Here is a 20,115-nt window from a genome sequence, read left to right as displayed (position 1 = left end):
AGACGCGACAGCGCATCGGCACCAGGACGAAGACGCGCGATCAGAGGAACTGTGAAATACTGGTCAGTCACTATTAATAATTTCTTATGTGTCCAACCTCGTAGGTTGATTGTTAAAATTAAATTTGTTAGTTCTAAAAGCCATCATAATTATTTATAGGAAAGCGTTCTATTTTTATTTCTCAAACAAATGTTTGGGCCTGAAAACAGATTGGTCTTATTTTTCTACTAAGGTTTGAACTTTGAGAGTGTTTACACACAAGAGAAAAGTGAGAAAATGTTAATGCCTGTTTGACAAAAGTGTATAAAGTGTGTAGTGAGGGGTTTTACAGCCTTAAAACATCTATAATAATTGTAAAAAATAACGCTGGCTACTTTGCGGATTTCACCTATTGCGGGTTATTTTTAGAACGTAACTCCCGTGATAAACGAGGGACCACTCGTATATGAAAATATTAAAGTTGATTTAATGAACACTTTAGCAGGGGCAGTGGCCAATGGTTAGTGCGCTAGGTTTTGGTGCAGAAGGTTCCTGGTTCAAACCCCCCCCCCCCCCCACCACACTTGTTAATGTAATGTGGAGTTGTGTCAAGAAGGGCGTCTGGTGTACATATTATGCCAGCTCAACATGCAGATACACATCGGATCTGCTGTGGCGACCCCCGAGAGGAAAACAAGGGAGCAGCTGATGGGACTTAATGAACACTTTAATTTAATTGTAATCATGAGGTACAAGTAACATATACAGTATTTGAAGCTTTTAAGTTCTTGGAACAATTGACTTTTAAGTTTATGAACTCAAAAATTTGTGGCAATTGATTGCCACAAATTTTTGAATGTGGCCCTCTGGCCACATTAATTTACATATGGAACTTCAAAGGAAAGAATTTGTGCACCTGTTCTTTCAACATATGTGATGTTGAAGCTAAACGTAACTTAAAATGAACTTGTTTCATTTCCATGGCCAAAGTCTGGTGACCAACAGCCAGTGCTGCTTGTTTTTATTTGTCTGGTAGTCTGGCATCATGAAAAGTTCCTCCATTTTGTGAAGAATATTGTTGGTTGCTACAGGGACAGATCAACAGTGCAAATACACAAAAATAAGATAAAAGAAACATAATTACCAAAATACAGAAGTCACGTTCTGTGCAGAATAACAATAAATACAGTAGAATAGATTACGCTATATACAAGCACACTGTAAAAAAAAAAAAACATTGTCTCAAGGAGAAAAAGTGTTGCAACAATTTGCATAGATTTTTTTATTTATTTCAACTTTAAAGTTATTTCAACTTACCGCGAGAAGTTGAAATAACTAAGATGAAATAACTTTTAAAAATCTATGCAAACTGTTACATCACTTTTTCTCATTGAGACAGCAGTTCCTTTTTTAGAGTGCAGAAAGAATGTTTTGTAATATTGCACATGAGTGTTCAAGTGATGTTGTACACAAGTGTACAAGTATCACTGCACAGAATGTGTAATATTATTGCAAATGGCTGAAAAACTGTTACTATGACAATATTCATGATTTGGGAACAAGTTAATAACTTTTTGTGGTGTTGGTGTCCTTTTTTTTCCAAATAAAAAAAAAAATTAATCTGATAAATTTGGTTCTGACTGACATGCATAACTTTGAATGGTGGACAGAAATTTACCACCAGTAGGCAGTTATAGGAAGGATAAAATGAAGATACAGAAATTTTGCAGGCCCTCTACCTGACTCCATTAACCTTGTAGGGATAAAAAATAAAATCATAAATACACTACCATTTAATCTGCTTAACAGTCATTTAACGATTAATTTGCAGAAAATAAGGCAATTACCACAGCAGTCTAAAAGAAAGGGTGTGGGGACCACATAGGGTAGTCGTGGTAGACGGACAAAAACACAGAAGGTTTACAAAATGCTTTACACGTGGTTCTGTAGGTTTATGACTGTGTTATTTCAGTTTCATGAAGTACATGCTATTAATCACAAAACACCAGTTCATTTATGTGAGATCTTTTTTCTCTCTTTTTTCTCATATATATATATATATATACACACACATGTACACATGTGTACAGATCTGTGATCTTTCATTGTAAAGATAACTATAAAGGTGTGAAATTTCCCCTTTTTTCTGTTTTTCATACAATATGATCAAAGGACATAATAAGTGCCCGTAGTCTAAGAATCACCCATATATACATATACGAGGGTAGGCTGAAAAGTTCTAAGGCTTATTTTCTTCCAGGTTGTGAGGTAGTTTGTGGGTCATAGCCAGTTTGAAGTTCGTGGTAGAGGGAAATGGCAAAAATGGACAAAATCTGACATTGCGGTGTGATTAAGTACCTGCATAAGAAGGGGTTAAAGCCCAAGGACATTCATGCGGATATGGTTGCTACATTAGGGGATGAAGCTCCCTCCATATCTACAGTGCAGAAGTGGGCAGCTGAATTTAAGAGGGGCAGAGAGAGCCTTGAAGACGACCCAAGGTCTGGGCGGCCTGCAACAGCCACAACCCAGAAAAACATTGACCTTGTTCATGAAATGGTGATGGACGACAGACGATCGACAATCAGCTAGCAGATGCTGTTGGAATATCCCGTGAGAGAATTGAACACATTCTGCATGAAGAACCTGGAATGTCAAAGGTGTCAGCTCGGTGGGTGCCACGTCTTCTGACGCCTGATCAGAAATGCACCAGGCTAGTCATGTCGAAGGCAAACTTGGCGCAATCTGAAGAGGATCCAGCCAATTATATGGAACATTTTCTTACCCAGGATGAGTGTTGGGTTCACCACTTTGAACCAGAGACAAAATCAATGCAGTGGAAACACCCAAGGTCACCACCTCCAAAGAAGGCCAAAGTCGTTTCATCTGCGGGGAAGGTCATGGCTTCAGTTTTCTGGGATTCCAAGGGCATTGTATTTGTGGACTATCTTGAAAAGGGACAAACCATAAATGAACAGTACTATTCTAACCTACTGAGACAGTTACGCGAGGCTATCAAAAAGAAGCGACCAGGAAAGCTGACAAAAGGGGTGCTGTTCCATCAAGACAATGCCCCAGCTCACAAGTCAACAGTGGCCATGGCCACTATCCACGAGTGTGGATTCAAACTGGTAGATCACCCACCATTCTCCCCTGACTTGGCACCCTCGGACTTTCATCTGTTCCAAAACCTGAAAAAAAACTTGGCTGGGAAGCACTATCGGAGCAATGATGAGGTGATGGCTGCCTTTGAGGACTATTTTGACTCTTAAGATGAAAGCTTCTATGCAAAGGGAATCAAAGCACTCAAGCACCGCTGGAAGAAGTGTGTATATGTGCATATGTATATATGTGTGTATGTGTACGAGGTCTGTTAGAAAAGTATCCGACCTTTTTATTTTTTTCAAAAACCATATGGATTTGAATCACGTGTGATTGCATCAGCCAAGCTTGAACCTTCGTGCGCATGCGTGAGTTTTTTCACGCCTGTCAGTTGCGTCATTCGCCTGTGAGCAGGCTTTGTGTGAGCACTAGTCCACCCCTCTCGTCGTTTTTTTATTGCGAATAAATGTCTGAACGATTTGGAGCTTTGCTGCATCAATTTTTTTCCAGAAACTGAGAGAGACCTCCAGGTGGACACCGTTCGGAAAATTAATATGGCTTTCAGGGACGATTTTGTGGGGATTACACAGATTAAGGAGTGTTACTGCCGCTTTAAGGACGGCCCACAACTGCTGAGAGCGCGCCGCGCTCCGAGCGCCGATCGACAGGCTCACACCCCGCTGAAACAACCAGATCATTTCCAACATGAAGGCTTTGTTGATCCGGGACGTCGTCTGACTTTCACAAAAAGGCAGGAGACGTGGACATCAGCACTTTTTCGGCACATTCCACTGTTACAGGAGTTTTTTTCATGGAAAGAAAAGCAGAGGGACGCGCCACGGAGCCGTTCATTACGTTCATAAACCACCTCCATGTTGGTCTCACAGGATGGCTTTCAGGTGGATTTCAGACAGCTGTCGGTTGCTTTTCAGTCGTGCGATTATCCGAGAAATTGAGCATGAGCTGGACATGCCCCAACATGTCCTGTGAGGCTTCATCACGGCATTGCTTTGCGCCATGTGGCTCCACTGCGACGCGCGGAACTCCGCTCCTCTTTCCATGACAAAAACTCCTGTAACAGTGGAATGTGCCGTTCATTTCTAAACTGGATGCTGTCTTGATCCGGTATGTCGTCTGACTAGCACAGGAATTGTGAAAAGACGTGGACATCAGCACTTTTTCGGCACATTGAGACAGATGTGTGGAGGCTCCGCCAGCTATTTATACTGGATCCGTGATCTGCCAACTCTCTTGACTAACAAAATAAAATTAAAAAAATAAAAAAATCAACGCGATTGCGCTCACTGCCAATCACACCGCCGCCCTCCTGTCTACTGTGCGGAATTGCGTCAAATCTGGCAACAGGTCCAGAGGCTACGCTCGCTGTTTTGATCCGGATGTTGACCGTGGCCGCAGAGCTCTGTGGCCACTGAGAGAGGACTTGGATTCATTGTGGGTCCCGCATCCGTACCCCCGGAGGCAGTGAGTGAAGGGAGAGCCGCGCATTGTGTTCTGCGTGTGTCTGTGTTCTCGCACAGAAGAAAAAAGAGTGTTTACACAAGAGAGAAAAGTGAGAAAATGTTAATACCTGTTTGAGAAAAGTGTGTAGTGAGGGGTTTTACAGCCTTAAAACATCTATAATAAGTGTAAAAAATAGCGCTACTTCATGGATTTCGTTTATTGCGGGTTATGCCGCGTTCACACCGGGTGTGATCAGACGCTACAAATTCACGGGGGTCGCGTGGTGACGGATGCGCCTCCTTCGCCCGGTGGGTCGCTCTGCTTGGGTGGACTTTCGCTGCAAAAATTCGCCCCGGTGCGTCATCAAATAGGAGGACCTTCCATTCCGCTCAGCATCAAGTCATCATGACGGACCTTGATCACACGGAGCGAGTTGTTGTGAAAAGCTCCCAATACAGGGAGTATCATTATTTGCTGCAGGAGCTGCGTCTGGATGACGGCCGTTTTCAGAGGTCCTTACGCCTCTGCGGGACCCAGTTTGAGGACCAACTGCGCGCACATGTAAACAATTAAAAAAAAGGAAACTCCGCTGCTTGCTGCAGCTCGCTCCTCCCCAAAAAACTCTGTCATAATTGTGTTTAGAAATCAGATTATACATCTGTGTAGTTAATTAATAAAATATTCTCCACACAGACAATTCGCTCACACGCGCACGTAAAAAAAAAAAAAGAAAGAACGAAACTCCACTGCTTGCTGTGGGGCTGCTCCTCGCTCTTTCCCAAAAAAACTGTCATAATTGTCTTTAGAAACCAGTCACCATTTATTATCTGTGTAGTTAATAAGTAAAATAATCTCCATGGATGATTCCTCGTGCGTGCACGTAAAAAAAGAAAAAGAAAAAGAAACTCTGCTCCCGCTGCTGTGGGGCTGCTGCTCGCTCCAAATACTCTGTCATGATTGTAAAATAAAGGACAAAAGAGACATAAGTCCTGCTCACAGGCTGCTACCAGATACAGGACATGTTCACATCCTCAGTCAAACTCCAGACATCTCCACATCACTACATATTCAGTCCCTGATTGGTCATCGCGGCGCAACGAGACGAAAAAGTTCAGATTTTTCAACTTGGAGAGGACGCAACACGACGTGACGCGACGCAATATCGCGCCACAAACGCGCAAAACGCTCAAAATCGCTTCACTCGTGTCGCTTTACTTGGCGCCAAAACGCGTCCTTACATAGGGATTACATGGCAACCTGTGGCTGCAGTCGCTCGTGTGAAGGCAGAGAACGTAACTCCCGCGATAAACGAGGGACCACTGAGGAATTTGTACTCTATCTGGATTTGGTGTGACTAGTGTTAGGCCTACAATACATGCCCAGTTTTTTTTTTGGTGTGGCGCACAGCGTTGTTCGCAAGCCCCCCCCCCCACCCTTCTTTTTTTTTCTGCACAGGAGCCACCCATCCTCTGCGCTCCGGGACATCCCACTTTACAAATTAAGCACTGATATAGAGTATAAACAACAAAGAACCCAGCACTGAGCCCTGCGGCACCCCACATGTGACTTCCCTGAGTTCAGAATTTGTATTATTGAATTGAACATACTGAAATCTGCCTTGTAAATAACTAGTTATCCATTCATATGCCAGACCTCTGATTCCGTATTTCTGCAGTTTAGTTAATAGTATTCCATGGTTAATTGTGTCAAACGCTTTCTGTAAATCAAAAAAACACCTACTGTGTATTGTTTATTGTCAATTCCAGTTGCTATACTTTCCACAAAGTCCATCAAAGCCTGTGATGTAGTTCGAGACCTCCTGAATCCATATTGTTCTTCACAAATGATGTTATGCTTCAGTAAATAATCATTTAATCTTTTAGCAAATATTTTTTTCCAAAATTTTGGAAAATTGTGGAAGGAGTGATATAGGTCTATAATTAGAAAATGTGTGTTTGTCACCAGTTTTAAACAGAGGAATTACTTTGGCTATTTTCATTTTAGAAGGAAATTTACCAGTACTTAGTGACGTATTGCAAATGTAATTGAACGTAATTACTATACAATCAATAACTTTTTTTAATAAAGCCATATCCAAATTATTAAAATCAGTCGATTTCTTACTTTTTGAACCAGATGAAGTATTTCCCTTTCGTGAGTACCACCAATGAATATTGAAACAGATTTGTTAAATTATGAATTATTTACCCAGAAGTTATTAGTTGATGAGTCAATTTTACTGGCAAGATTTTTACCCACATTAACAAAGTATTCATTAAAGTGTTCAGCAATAGACTTGTTGTTATCAATCGTGATGTAATTGTCACTCTGAAAAAATGAAGGATAATCTCAAGTTACTCTTTTTTTTTTTTACTATTTCATTTAATATGTTCCATGTGTTTTTGATGTTATTTCTATTTTTGACAAGTAACTCCTATAACATCTTTTTTTACTGAGTCTCATGATCTTGATTAACTTATTCTTATATGTTTTATACTTATTTTCAGCTTCCTTAGTTCGTAGTTTTATGAATTGTTTATATAGTAGGTTTTTCTTTTTACATGCCCTCTGAAGCCCCTTAGTTATCCATGGTTTGTTGCTATATTGATTTTTGTATATTCTGTCAACAAATGGACAGTGTTTATTATACAAACTGGAAAAAATGGAAATGAAAGCATCATATGACCTGTCAACATCATCAACAAAAACATCCGACCAATTCTGACTTGATAAATCCTCCCTTAAATTTTCAATTGTTTCAGGTGTTACTTTTCTACTCATGAATTTGGTATTGCTTCGATACTTACAACAACCCTCCAATGCAAAGACTGATATCACTGACCAGTAGTCCCCCACTAAGATTACCGGATATAGTGTTGGTTAAAATATTGTCAATGAGAGTTGTTGAGTCCATAGTTATTCTGCTAGGATGAATGATGGTTGGAAACAGTCCTAAACAGTACAAGGTGTTTATAAATGAAGTGATTTGTGAATGATTGTGAGGGTTTAAAAAATCTATATTGAAATCTCCACAGACAAATAAATGCTTATTTCTGTTGATTTTGTTGTACATTCCTAAGATAACGTCTTCAAAGGTGTCAATATTTGTCCCAGGAGCTCTGTAAATACAACTAACAACTATGTTTTTGGAGTTTGTAGATGTAATTTCTATGGTAACACATTCCATGATGTTGTCCACTGTAAATGACATGTTGTTAATGAGTTTACAGTTATAATCTGACCTTACAAACAATGCAACGCCCCCTCCCCTTCTCGTCTGCCTGTTAACCAGGAACAATTCATAACCATCAAGATATACCAGATCTTTATTATCCTCATTTAACCATGTTTCTGAAATTGCAATAACTGAAAAACCTTTTTTTTGGATGTTTTCAAACAATCATTAATAGTGGACAGATTACGAGAAAGACTTCTGCTGTTGAAATGCATAACTGAAAAATCTTCATCACTGATTTTATAATTTTTGAATTGCTCTTCTGTAAAATATTTGCACTGTCTCACAATATTCTCACTGAAAAAGGTATCAGGATCATTTTCAGATTCGAAGGGGCAGTTAGCAGAGTTATTATAATTAAATGTATCGAGACAGAGCTCCTGGGCAGAAATAAACGGATCATTATCCTTAGTCATTATGTCTCTCTGGTCTCCGGGTGTAGATGATGTGGATGAGTGGGTTGCTCCACTCTGCTTCATGATGCTGTGTTGTGTTTGAGTCCTCATACCTATTGTTCATATTTGTCCAACTCCTCGATGTTCCTTATTGCCATAACTTTTGCTTGTTCTGGTGATCCGTTCAGTTTGATGAATATTTTACAGTTTGAAGTACATGTGTGCTGGATTTTTCCGTTTCTTTAAGAAGCGTGCTTTCCTGGCGATGTCGGCGTTCCTTTTGGTGAGATGTTCATTGATGAATACGTTTGTCCCTTTCAGTTTTCTTCCTTGTTTTAACAGTGCTGTTTTGTGTTTTCTGTTGATGAATCTCATGATGACGGTTCGTTTATCGCCGTCATTTCTCCGGGGCAGAGGGTGGCACGCTTCAGTGTTATTTAAATCCATTTCTATACCTTTAGATAGGAGGAAATCAGCAACCTGGTTTTCCACAGAGCTGACCTCCTGTTCACTGGGCTCCCCTCTGCTCTCATCTGCTACTGCCCGTGTGTAGGACCGTGGTTTGATGTGAAGACTGGTGATGATGACGTTAATTCTGGTGTACTGCTCCAATTCAGCCACTCTATTTTCCAGCTGCACCAGACGCCAGTCTTTCTCGGCGTTCTGGAGCCTTAATGCCTTCACCTCCTCCACCAGATCCATGATTGATTTCTGTTGCTGCTTCACAACAGAAATCTCCTCTGATAGAAGGTCCAGAGATTTTTTAGTATTGTCACCTTCCTCTGCCGTCAGAACCTTCTTAGGCCCCATGGTCGGCTTATGGGCTGTTTGGTGATCGCCGATGTTAACAGCCTGCGTTGTTGGTCACCGGGATGGATCTGTGCTGCGCTGGTGCCGCACGGCCTCTGTGTTTCCGTGCCGATGGATCCGCGGTGGCTGCACGAGGCCTCAGGGAAGGGGCACTCGTGACGTGCAGCTTTAATGACGCAGCGCGCGGCCTCTGTGAATTCACCACATTGGGTGGGCCTCGGACGTTGTTGCTGTCCAGTCGCGGGGCTAAGTTGCCGGTTGAGGTGGTATTCCCACTGTCCGGGTTGGCAAACACCGGCGTGGCAGATGGCAACTACAAACACCACCTCTGAGGCACAAAAACTCAGGTACAAACTTTTTTGCAGCTCGCTCTCTGACATGCAGCTCCTGACACATTTTCTTCCACATATATGATAAGATAATTCAGTTCTGTGCAGAAAAGGTCTGTCTTTCACCCCATTCATTCAGTATGATTGACCACATCCTTTGATTTTGATTTATGGCTAAATTCATACAAAATCCTTTCTGCTGTCTTTTGTGGACGTCTGACAGCATTACTTGAGTTTTAGACCATAAAGACTGTGAAATAACCAGAAAATAATGGTATATTTTCTTGATTCAGTACATTTCTCTACAGAAAACATTTGTCTCACTCACTGACAACCACACCTGTTGCTAATCCATCATCAAAGCAGCATCCACTAACCATCCAGCAGGGGGCAGACACATCCATGAAGCCAGAGGACACACACCAATTAGCTAAACTGCAGGATTGTCTTACAGACATAAAGACATGGATGACCTCTAATTTCCTGCTTTTAAACTCAGATAAAACTGAAGTTATTGTACTTGGCCCCACAAATCTTAGAAACATGGTGTCTAACCAGATCCTTACTCTGGATGGCATTACCCTGACCTCTAGTAATACTGTGAGAAATCTTGGAGTCATTTTTGATCAGGATATGTCATTCAAAGCGCATATTAAACAAATATGTAGGACTGCTTTTTTGCATTTACGCAATATCTCTAAAATCAGAAAGGTCTTGTCTCAGAGTGATGCTGAAAAACTAATTCATGCATTTATTTCCTCTAGGCTGGACTATTGTAATTCATTATTATCAGGTTGTCCTAAAAGTTCCCTAAAAAGCCTTCAGTTAATTCAAAATGCTGCAGCTAGAGTGCTGACGGGGACTAGAAGGAGAGAGCATATCTCACCCATATTGGCCTCTCTTCATTGGCTTCCTGTTAACTCTAGAATAGAATTTAAAATTCTTCTTCTTACTTATAAGGTTTTGAATAATCAGGTCCCATCTTATCTTAGGGACCTCGTAGTACCATATCACCCCAATAGAGCGCTTTCTCTTTTTGCTCTGTATGCACCACTCTGCATTTAATCATTAGTGATCGATCTCTGCTCCCCTCCACAGCATGTCTTTTTCCTGGTTCTCTCCCTCAGCCCCAACCAGTCCCAGCAGAAGACTGCCCCTCCCTGAGCCTGGTTCTGCTGGAGGTTTCTTCCTGTTAAAAGGGAGTTTTTCCTTCCCACTGTAGCCAAGTGCTTGCTCACAGGGGGTCGTTTTGACCGTTGGGGTTTTACATAATTATTGTATGGCCTTGCCTTACAATATAAAGCGCCTTGGGGCAACTGTTTGTTGTGATTTGGCGCTATATAAAAAAATTGATTGATTGATTGATTGATCTATATGATACTACATAGGCAAATTAAAGATGCTTTCCCATTGACCTGGTGCATCAAAATTCACTGAATATTAAAGAGTCTCACCTCCTTATGTGCCCTTTTAATCTGGTGAAAGCATTTACTGTTTTTTTATTTTTAGCTACATTTCTAACAAAGTGGAAGGGATAAATGGACTGTATTCACTGTATATAGCGCTTTCCCATCTGCATCAGATGCTCAAAGAGCTTCACAATTATGCCTCATGTTCACACAGACACACAGATGTCAGGGTGCTGCCATGCAAGGTGCTCACTACACACCAGGAGCAACTCGGGTATTAAGGACCTTGCCCAAGGGCCCTTAGTGATTTTCCGGTCAGGCTGGGGCTTGAACCAAGGATCCTCTGGTCTGAAGCCCAACACTTAACCACTAGACCATCACCTCTCCAGGATAGGCTCATCCATCCATCCATCCATCCATCCATTCGTTGCATTTTACAGGGTACATGTTTACATGTTCTCAAATCTTTAGGAATAACTTATCTGCATTACAATGCAAAGGTGTAGCCACTGATTCAAAGACAAAAGATCAGCTGATAAGCAATTTCAGTCAAAGCAACACACTGATCTCTATTAAATGATAAGATAAGCATGATGGCAATCAACTTTCTTTCATCAATAGATCATAACCCAGAATACTTTTGCTTCTTCTGATTTAATCCTTTTCTGTATCTCATTTTTAATGGGCAGATATTGAATCAAAATTTAATATACAAGGAAAATAAATGCAATTTGAGCAACCACAACATGCAGTTTTATGATGATGAATTTAACAACAGAAAAAAATGAATTACCGGTAATTAAAACTGATATCTCCAGTGAGTGAGTGAGTGATATTACCAATGTGAAAAAAAAATCCTCCTAAAATATAATTGTTAACTACACATCCTTAAGCTGTATCAACTTCAAAGAACCTCTTACAATAATGTCTCAATCTCACAAGAGTACAAATATAGGGCGACATCAGTGTTCTGACAAGGAAAACATTGTGGTCGCCTGCCGATTGCAGTGAATCATGTCGTTGCCAGCAACTGGTTGCAAGTAGCTGCAGCAGCCAGCTTGTCACATAGAGGTTGAAGGTACTGCACACTCAACCTGCGCATGACCATGTTCAGTTGTCTTGTGGCTGCACAGGTTGTCTGGTGAGAGGCAACCTGTATCCAAACAGCCATGGCTCAATGCCGGCTGTATGTGCTCACTCTCAGACAGATGGGCGAAGGTTGCAAACAATCACTGTCAAATTTATAAATGCAGACACACTGCACACTTGTTGAAATAACTGGAGTCCATCTGAGACCCGTCACAAGCCATACACAATGTACAAATGCACTATGCACAATGCACAAATCAGCTTTTACATCTTCCAAACCCACTACTACGTACACATACATTATCCACCCACCACTCACTCAATCATCATTACAATTGATGTAATCCTCAGTGGGTGAATATCACTGATTTCTATTTAATCCACTAGATGGCGGATGCAGCCTCTGAGCTGTTGCCAGCAGCCGCCATCTTGCTTTGCGTTATTATGCATCGTCAGGCATTAGATTAAAAAGAAATCTATGATGCGCTGATTTACAGTAAGTGATCTGAAAATGCTGTTTGGTGCAGCGTTCGGGTACAGCGACAAGCTGACAAAGGATTATCAGCTTGTCCCATAAAGGATTGTCAGTTGGTTAAATAAAGGTTAAATAAATAAATAATAAATAATAATAAATTGTGGCGTGAGCTTTCATAAGTGTGTATATGTATATATGTAATATTATAACGTGGGGGAATGACTAAAATTGCTGAATAAAGGTTAGAAAATGATTCATTTAATTTGTGTCAATATATTTTGTAAAGTAGTGACTTCAGTTTTCCTGCCTGAATGCTTTGTTGTGATAAATATCTCACCATTTGTTTAGTTATTCAATTAAAAGTCTCACTTTCATAAGTCTCAATTTATCCCTTTTTAGTTAGTATTTGTATATTCTACTAATATACGAATATACACGAATGAGATTAATTTCTCTATGATATACAACATATTCCAGTGTAGTGTTTTCAGATTTCTTTCAACTTGGTCCAGAAATGAATAATCTTATTTTCATCCTGGCTGGCATGGCTGCTTCATTTTATTTATTTTATTTGAAATTTTCACAGAGAAGCGCTCCGTAAAAGCAGCGCCGCAGGTGGGTTAAGAGCAGTCTGTAATATTAATATCTTTAATATGATGCAAGCGTGTGAAGCTCTTACTTTCACCTCTGATTATTTCAAATCTTTAGCTTAACTTGAGGATAAGATCTCATGTCGTGGCAGACATAGTGTTTAGACTACATGTTTCTCCTTGTAGAAATGTATTTCCTTGGATTGATTCAGCTCTTTTGTGACATCCAATATGAGTCATTGCACCAATCCAACACGGCAGGCAAAAACTCAGGTAACTTGAATTGGCAGCAAGGGTCTATAAATGAGATGCAAAACATTAAAAAGCACTGGGAATCAGAACATGAGAAAGCAGCATTGAACCAAGACAATCTGGCAATGAACAAACCCACTAACAGCAGTTATAAAAAGGCAAACAGTCAAACATGGAAGTGCTGGGACACATTAACCCAGAAGGCCAGAAACAGGAAGTTACGTTATACATAATGAATAAGGAAGAAATATCAAAGTAAAAGCAACACAGATAATTTAACATGGGACAAAACCGACCAGAGAACATGGAGAATACTACTACTACTGCTAATAATAATAATAATATTGATAACGATGATGATGACAATAACACATAGAGAATAATCCAGGGGTGAAAGCAAGCTCGAATGCAGTGGTATACTGTACCAGTGGTGACCCCTGTCTGGAGACAGGGCTGGACGGAGGGCCCATCAGTGAGCGCCTGGTGACCAGGCTTGCCATGGAGCCCATATGGGCTAAGCCTGAAGAGGCAATGTGGACTTTCCATTTCCACCCTGTGGGCTCTCCACCCGCAACGGCAACTGCTGGAACTGCTGGGGTCAGGTGCGGTGTCCCATGTATGGCAGTAAAAATCAAGGGCCTGGATGGACCAGCCACGGTGGCAGAAGCTAGCTCTGGGAGTGTGGAACATTACCTCACTTCAAGAGGAGGAGCCTGAACTTTGTGGGAGATAGAGCACTCCCTGCGCCCTCAGGTTGCAGAGAGGAAAACCCTGACTGTTGTTTGTGGATATGCACCAAACAGCAGTTCAGAGTAGTAAGCCTTCATGGCGTCCCTGGCTGGATTTCTACATGGGGCTTCAGTGGGGGACTCCATTGTTCTGCTGGGGGACTTCAATGCACATGTGGGCAATGACAGAGATACCCATGTGGAACAGGGAGAACAGTCTCCCTGTTCTAAACCTGGGCAGTTGTGTGGTATTGGACTTCTGTGCTAATCATGGACTGTCCATAACAAACACCATGTTTGAACATAAGGATGCTCATAAGTGTACATGGTACGCAGAGCACCTTAAGCTGAAGGTCAATGATAGATTTTATGATCGCATCATCTGATCTGAGGCTGTATTTTCTGAACACTCAGGTGAAGAGAGGGGCAGAGGTGTCAACTGATCACCATCTGCTGGTGAGCTGGATCAAAAGAAGTTGAATCAGAAGATGGGGTGGGGAGTGAGATGGAAACATCTGGAGGAGCCCACTGTCCAAGAGGTATTTAACTCACACCTCCAGCAGAGCTTTTCTGGCATCAGTGTGGAGTCTGGGAGCATTGAACCAGAATGGCCAATGTTCAAGGCAAAGGAGCGGGTGTGGGAGGAGTTCAGAGTAACCATGGAGAAGGACTTTCAGTCAGCACCAATGTGCTTCTGGAGGACCATGCGGCACCTCAGGAGAGGAAACTGGGAAATCACCCAAGATGTATACAGTAAGGATGGGACTCTGTTGACATCAACTGAGGAGGTAATCGGTCAGTGGAAGGAGCCCTTTGAGTTACTCTTGTGTCAGACTGGAGCACCCTCTATAGTAAAGGCAGAGCTGGAAGCTGATGGGTGATTATCATCAATTTCCCTGGTGGAAGTCACTGAGGTAGTCAAACAACTCCACAGTGGCAAAGCCTGGGGGTTGATGAGATCTGTCCAAAAATGCTGAATACTCTGGGTGTGGAGGGACTGTCTTGGATGAGACATCTCTTCAACATTGTGTGGAGATCTGGGACAGTGCCAAAGGAGTGGCAAACTGGCGTAATGGTCCCCATATTAACAAAAAGGCGATGAGAGAGTGTGTGCCAACTACAGGGGCATCACACTATTCAGCCTCCCTGGCAAAGCCTACTCCAGGGTGCTGGAAAGGAGGGTTCAGCCGATAGTTGAAGCTCAGATTGAAGAGGAACAATGCAGGTTCTGTCCTGGCCATGGAACAACTGACAAGCTCTTCACTCTCACAAGGATCCTGGAGGGGGCCTGGGAGTATGCCCAGCCAGTCGATATGTGTTTTGTGGACTTAGAGAAGGCATATGATCGGGTACCCTGACAGATGCTGTGGGAGGTGCTGCAGGAGTATGCAGTGAGGGGATCCCTTCTCAGGGCCATAAAATCTCTGCACTCCCAAAACGAGAGCTGTGTTCAGGTCCTCGACAGTAAGTTGGACTTGTTTCTGGTGGGGGCTGGCCTTTGCCAGGGCTGCGCCTTGTCACCAATCCTGTTTGTGATATTCATGGACAGGATATCGAGGCGTGGTCAGGGGGAGGAGGGTTGTCAGCTTGGTGGGTTCAGGGTGTTGTCACTGCTTTTTGCAGATGATGTTGTCCTGTTAGCATCATTGGTCTGTGACTTCAGCACTCACTGGGTCATTTGTGCATCTTAATGTGGAGCGGCTTGGATTAAGATCAGCACCTCTAAATCTGAGGTTTTGATGCTCAGCAGGAAACCGATGGATTGCCTACTCTGGGTAGGGAATGAGAGCTTACCTTAAGTGAAGGAGTTCAAGTACCTCAGGATCTTGTTCACGGGTGAGGGGACAATGGAGCGTGAGATTGGCCAGAGAATTGGTGCAGCAGAGACAGTACTGTATTCGCTTTACCGTACTGTTGTGACATAAAGTGAGTTGAGTTGAAAGGCAAAGCTCTTGATCTACCAGTCAGTCTTCTTTCCTACTCTCATCTATGGTCATGAGGGTTGGGTCATGACTGAAAGAACTAGATCATGGGTACAAGTAGCCAAAATGGGTTTCCTCAGGAGGATGGCTGGGGTCTCCCTTAGAGAAGGGTAAGAAGCTCAGTCATTGGTGAGTAGCTCAGAGTAGAGCCGCTGCTTCTTCGTGTTGAGAGGAGACACCTGAGGTGGTTTAGGCATTTGGTAGAGATGCATCCTGGGTGCCTCCTTAGGGAGGTGTTCCAGGCACATCCATCTGGGAGGAGATCCCGGGGAAGACCCAGGACCAGGTGGAGAGATTGTATCACCACACTGGCCTGGGAATGCGTTGGGATAGCCCAGCCAGATGTGGTAAATGTGACCTGAGAAAGGGAAGTTTGGGGTACCATACTGGAGCTGTTGCCCCCGCGACCCGATCCCGGATAAGTCGTTGAAGAAGAGATGAGATGAAAGCTGCTGCCACCAGAACTGTACAGAGAAACAGTCTTACAATCAATTACTTTAGTTGGTGTCTTTGTGCTTATTTTGAAAACATAGCAGTGAAAGTTCCCACAGAGTGTAAACCAGAGGTGAGGAGGCTCACAGTGAGATTTATGTCTGTTCAGTAAAACGTTACCTGGCAGGCATGAACCATTAATCATCTTTACAAATACTTTAACTTAAACATAGCTTCTGACAAATATGATGGAGATCTGCCAGGCCGGCTGACATCAGGAACCACTCCATCACCACATACAGTGCCCTCAGGGTATGTCTGACAAAGTCTCTGTCATAGCGTGCAGTCCCGTCAGCATGCAGTCTTACCAGGAGTCAGATGTGTTACTACCTTCCTTTCAAAAAGAGAGGGGCATGTGTATCTGGTGTCATGAAGAGACTTTTTTGTGTGTATTAAACACAGGACCAGCCCTCGAGAGTCATATCATTAATCTCCAACATGCACAGACAAACACACACACGCACGCACGCACACAAAAACTGCCTCAGTGTCACACACTGTGGGAGTCTGAAAGTCAGGTTTCTTTGTGTAAGTTTAAAAAAGAAAGAAAAGAAAATTGCATTCTGTAAGCACTATGTGAAAACAAATCTCTATAAAATGATCTAAAATATGCAAATACAAACTCAAACCAGAAAAGGTGTTTTTTTGCGGGGGGGGGGGGGGGGGGGGGGGGGCAGTGAGTCACATTTATTTACTTTTGTTTCATTGTAGACCACGTGAAACCAATATATTTCATGCTTTGTGTGGTCAACATCATCTCATTTGTTAATATTCAGCCTACATTCAAAGTCAGCACAGTGGCTCTGTGGTTAGCATTGTTGCATTACAGCAAGAAGGTCTGGGGTTCGATTCCACCCATTCCCAGTTCCTTTATGTGTGGAGTTTGCATGTTCTCCCTGCTTCCCTCCCTCCACAGGTTTCAGAATTCATCATAGTACAGAAACAGCATTAGTGAAGGTTACAAATGATCTTCTTATGGCCTCAGACAGTGGACTCATCTGTGTGCTCGTCCTGTTAGACCTCAGTGCAGCTTTTGATACTGTTGACCATAAAACTTTATTACAGAGATTAGAGCATGCCATAGATATTAAAGGCACTGCGCTGCAGTGGTTTGAATCATATTTATCTAATAGATTACAATTTGTTCATGTAAATGGGGAGTCTTCTTCACGGACTAAGGTTAATTATGGAGTTCCACAAGGTTCTGTACTAGGACCAATTTTATTCACTTTATACATGCTTCCCTTAGGCAGTATTATTAGAAAGCATTGCTTAAATTTTCATTGTTACGCAGATGATACCCAGCTTTATCTATCCATGAAGCCAGAGGACACACACCAATTAGTTAAACTGCAGGAATGTCTTTCAGACATAAAGACATGGATGACCTCAAATTTCCTGCTTTTAAATTCAGATAAAACTGAAGTTATTGTACTTGGCCCCACAAATCTTAGAAACATGGTGTCTAACCAGAACCTTACTCTGGATGGCATTACCCTGACCTCTAGTAATACTGTGAGAAATCTTGGAGTCATTTTTGATCAGGATATGTCCTTCAATGCACATATTAAGCAAATATGTAGGACTGCTTTTTTGCATTTACGCAATATCTCGAAAATTAGAAAGGTTTTGTCTCAGAGTGATGCTGAAAAGCTAATTCATGCATTTATTTCTTCTAGGCTGGACTACTGTAATTCATTATTATCAGGTTGTCCTAAAAATTCCCTGAAAAGCCTTCAGTTAATTCAAAATGCTGTAGCTAGAGTACTGACGGGGACTAGAAGGAGAGAGCATATTTCACCCATATTGGCTTCTCTTCATTGGCTCCCTGTTCATTCCAGAATAGAATTTAAAATTATTATTCTTACTTATAAGGTTTTGAATAATCAGGTCCCATCTTATCTTAGGGACCTCATAGTACTATATCACCCCAATAGAGTGCTTCGCTCTGAGACTGCAGGCTTACTTGTAGTTCCTAGGGTTTGTAAGAGTAGAATGGGAGGCAGAGCCTTCAGCTTTCAGGCTCCTCTCCTGTGGAACCAGCTCCCAATTCGGATTAGGGAGACAGACACCCTCTCTACTTTTAAGATTAAGTTTAAAACTTTCCTTTTTGTTAAAGCTTATAGTTAGGGTTGGATCAGGTGACCCTGAACCATCCCTTAGTTATGCTGCTATAGACTTAGACTGCTGGGGGGTTCCCATGATGCACTGAGTGTTTCTTTCTCTTTTTGCTCTGTATGCACCACTCTGCATTTAATCATTAGTGATTGATCTCTGCTCCCCTCCACAGCATGTCTTTTTCCTGGTTCTCTCCCTCAGCCCCAACCAGTCCCAGCAGAAGACTGCCCCTCCCTGAGCCTGGTTCTGCTGGAGGTTTCTTCCTGTTAAAAGGGAGTTTTTCCTTCCCACTGTCACCAAGTGCTTGCTCATAGGGGGTCATTTTGACTATTGGGGTTTTTCTGTAATTATTGTATGGCTTTTACCTTACAATATAATGCGCCTTGGGGCAACTGTTTGTTGTGATTTGGTAATATATAAATAAAATTGATTTTATTTGATTTTGATTTGTGTCTGTGTGGGTTTTCTCCAGGCACTCCAGTGTCCTCCCACTATCAAAAACATGTTCATAAGGGTCTGCTCCTTTCTCCACCCCTGACCCTGCAGCATCTCTACATCTGGCGTGGGTCCATGGGTGCCAGAGTGTGGCTGCCTACTGCTTCTAGTGGTTGGACTAGACTGTAATTAGGATTGGTTAAATGCAAGTGGTAAACTTCGATGGCCTAAGACGAAGCCCTACCGGAAGAAGGAAAAGTTGTAGTTCCTTGACTGGCCACTTGAGGCTGGCTCCAAAAGAGAGTCAAAGAGAGTTTTAAGCAGGAGGTGTCAGAAAAGTTTCCTCAGGGATAACCGGCTTGTGGCAGGCCAAGTGTTCATTGCGACATCACTTTTTGATCCTTTGATGTTGCCTCTTAATATCCTCATGAAGCAGAATTCACCAAACGCTGGATTGTTCATCCACTAATAGGGAACATGAAAGAGTCCAACCCTCCTGTGGGTTCACCACCTGCAGAGGGGGCCATGGGGGTCGGGTGCAGAGAGGATTGGGTGGCGGTCGAGGGCGAGTGGCCCGGCGGCCCAGTCCATGCTCACAGCCAATGGCTGTTGGAACGTGGACTGTCACCTCACTGGGGGGGAAAGAGCCTGAGCTTGTGCGGGAGGTTGAGAGATACCGACTAGAGATAGTCGAGCTCACCTCCACTCACAGCTTGGGCTGTTTCCCCCCCAGTGAGGTGACAGTCCACGTTCCAACAGCCATTGGCTGTGAGCATGGACCGGGCCGCCGGGCCCCGTTGCACACGGGGAGAAGCGGAGAGCTGGGGTCGCATTGCATATTGCTCCCCAGCTCAGTCGCCAGGTGTTGGAGTTTACTCCAGTGAACGTGAGGGTCATGTACCTATGCCTTCGGGTCAGGGACAGGTCTCTCACCATTGTCTCGGCCTACGGACTGAGCGGCAGTGCAGAGTACCCGACCTTCTTGGAGTCCCTGGGAGGGGTACTAGATAGCGCTCTGACTGGGGACTCCATTGTTCTCCTGGGGGATTTCAATGCCCACGTGGGCGGCAACAGTGAGACCTGGAGGGGGGTGATCGGGAAGCACGGCCTCCCCGATCTGAACCCGAGTGGTGTTCAGTTGTTGGACTTCTGTGCTAGTCACAGTTTGTCCATCACGAACACCATGTTCGAGCACAAGGGTGTCCATAAGTGCACGTGGCACCAGGACACCCTG

General features: G+C 42.9%; 1 protein-coding gene across 3 annotated transcripts in view; it reads right to left on the bottom strand.

Moving 5' to 3' along the window:
• palld (palladin, cytoskeletal associated protein) overlaps positions 1–20,115 on the bottom strand; it is a 310,327-nt gene that overhangs the window by 188,116 nt on the left and 102,096 nt on the right. The window lies entirely within an intron of this gene.

This window comes from Thalassophryne amazonica, chromosome 10 (genome assembly GCF_902500255.1).
Source record: "Thalassophryne amazonica chromosome 10, fThaAma1.1, whole genome shotgun sequence".
NCBI classification, from domain to species: domain Eukaryota; kingdom Metazoa; phylum Chordata; class Actinopteri; order Batrachoidiformes; family Batrachoididae; genus Thalassophryne; species Thalassophryne amazonica.
The sequence above is the reverse complement of the archived record's forward strand: the minus strand, read 5'-3'. Positions and strand labels throughout refer to the sequence as shown.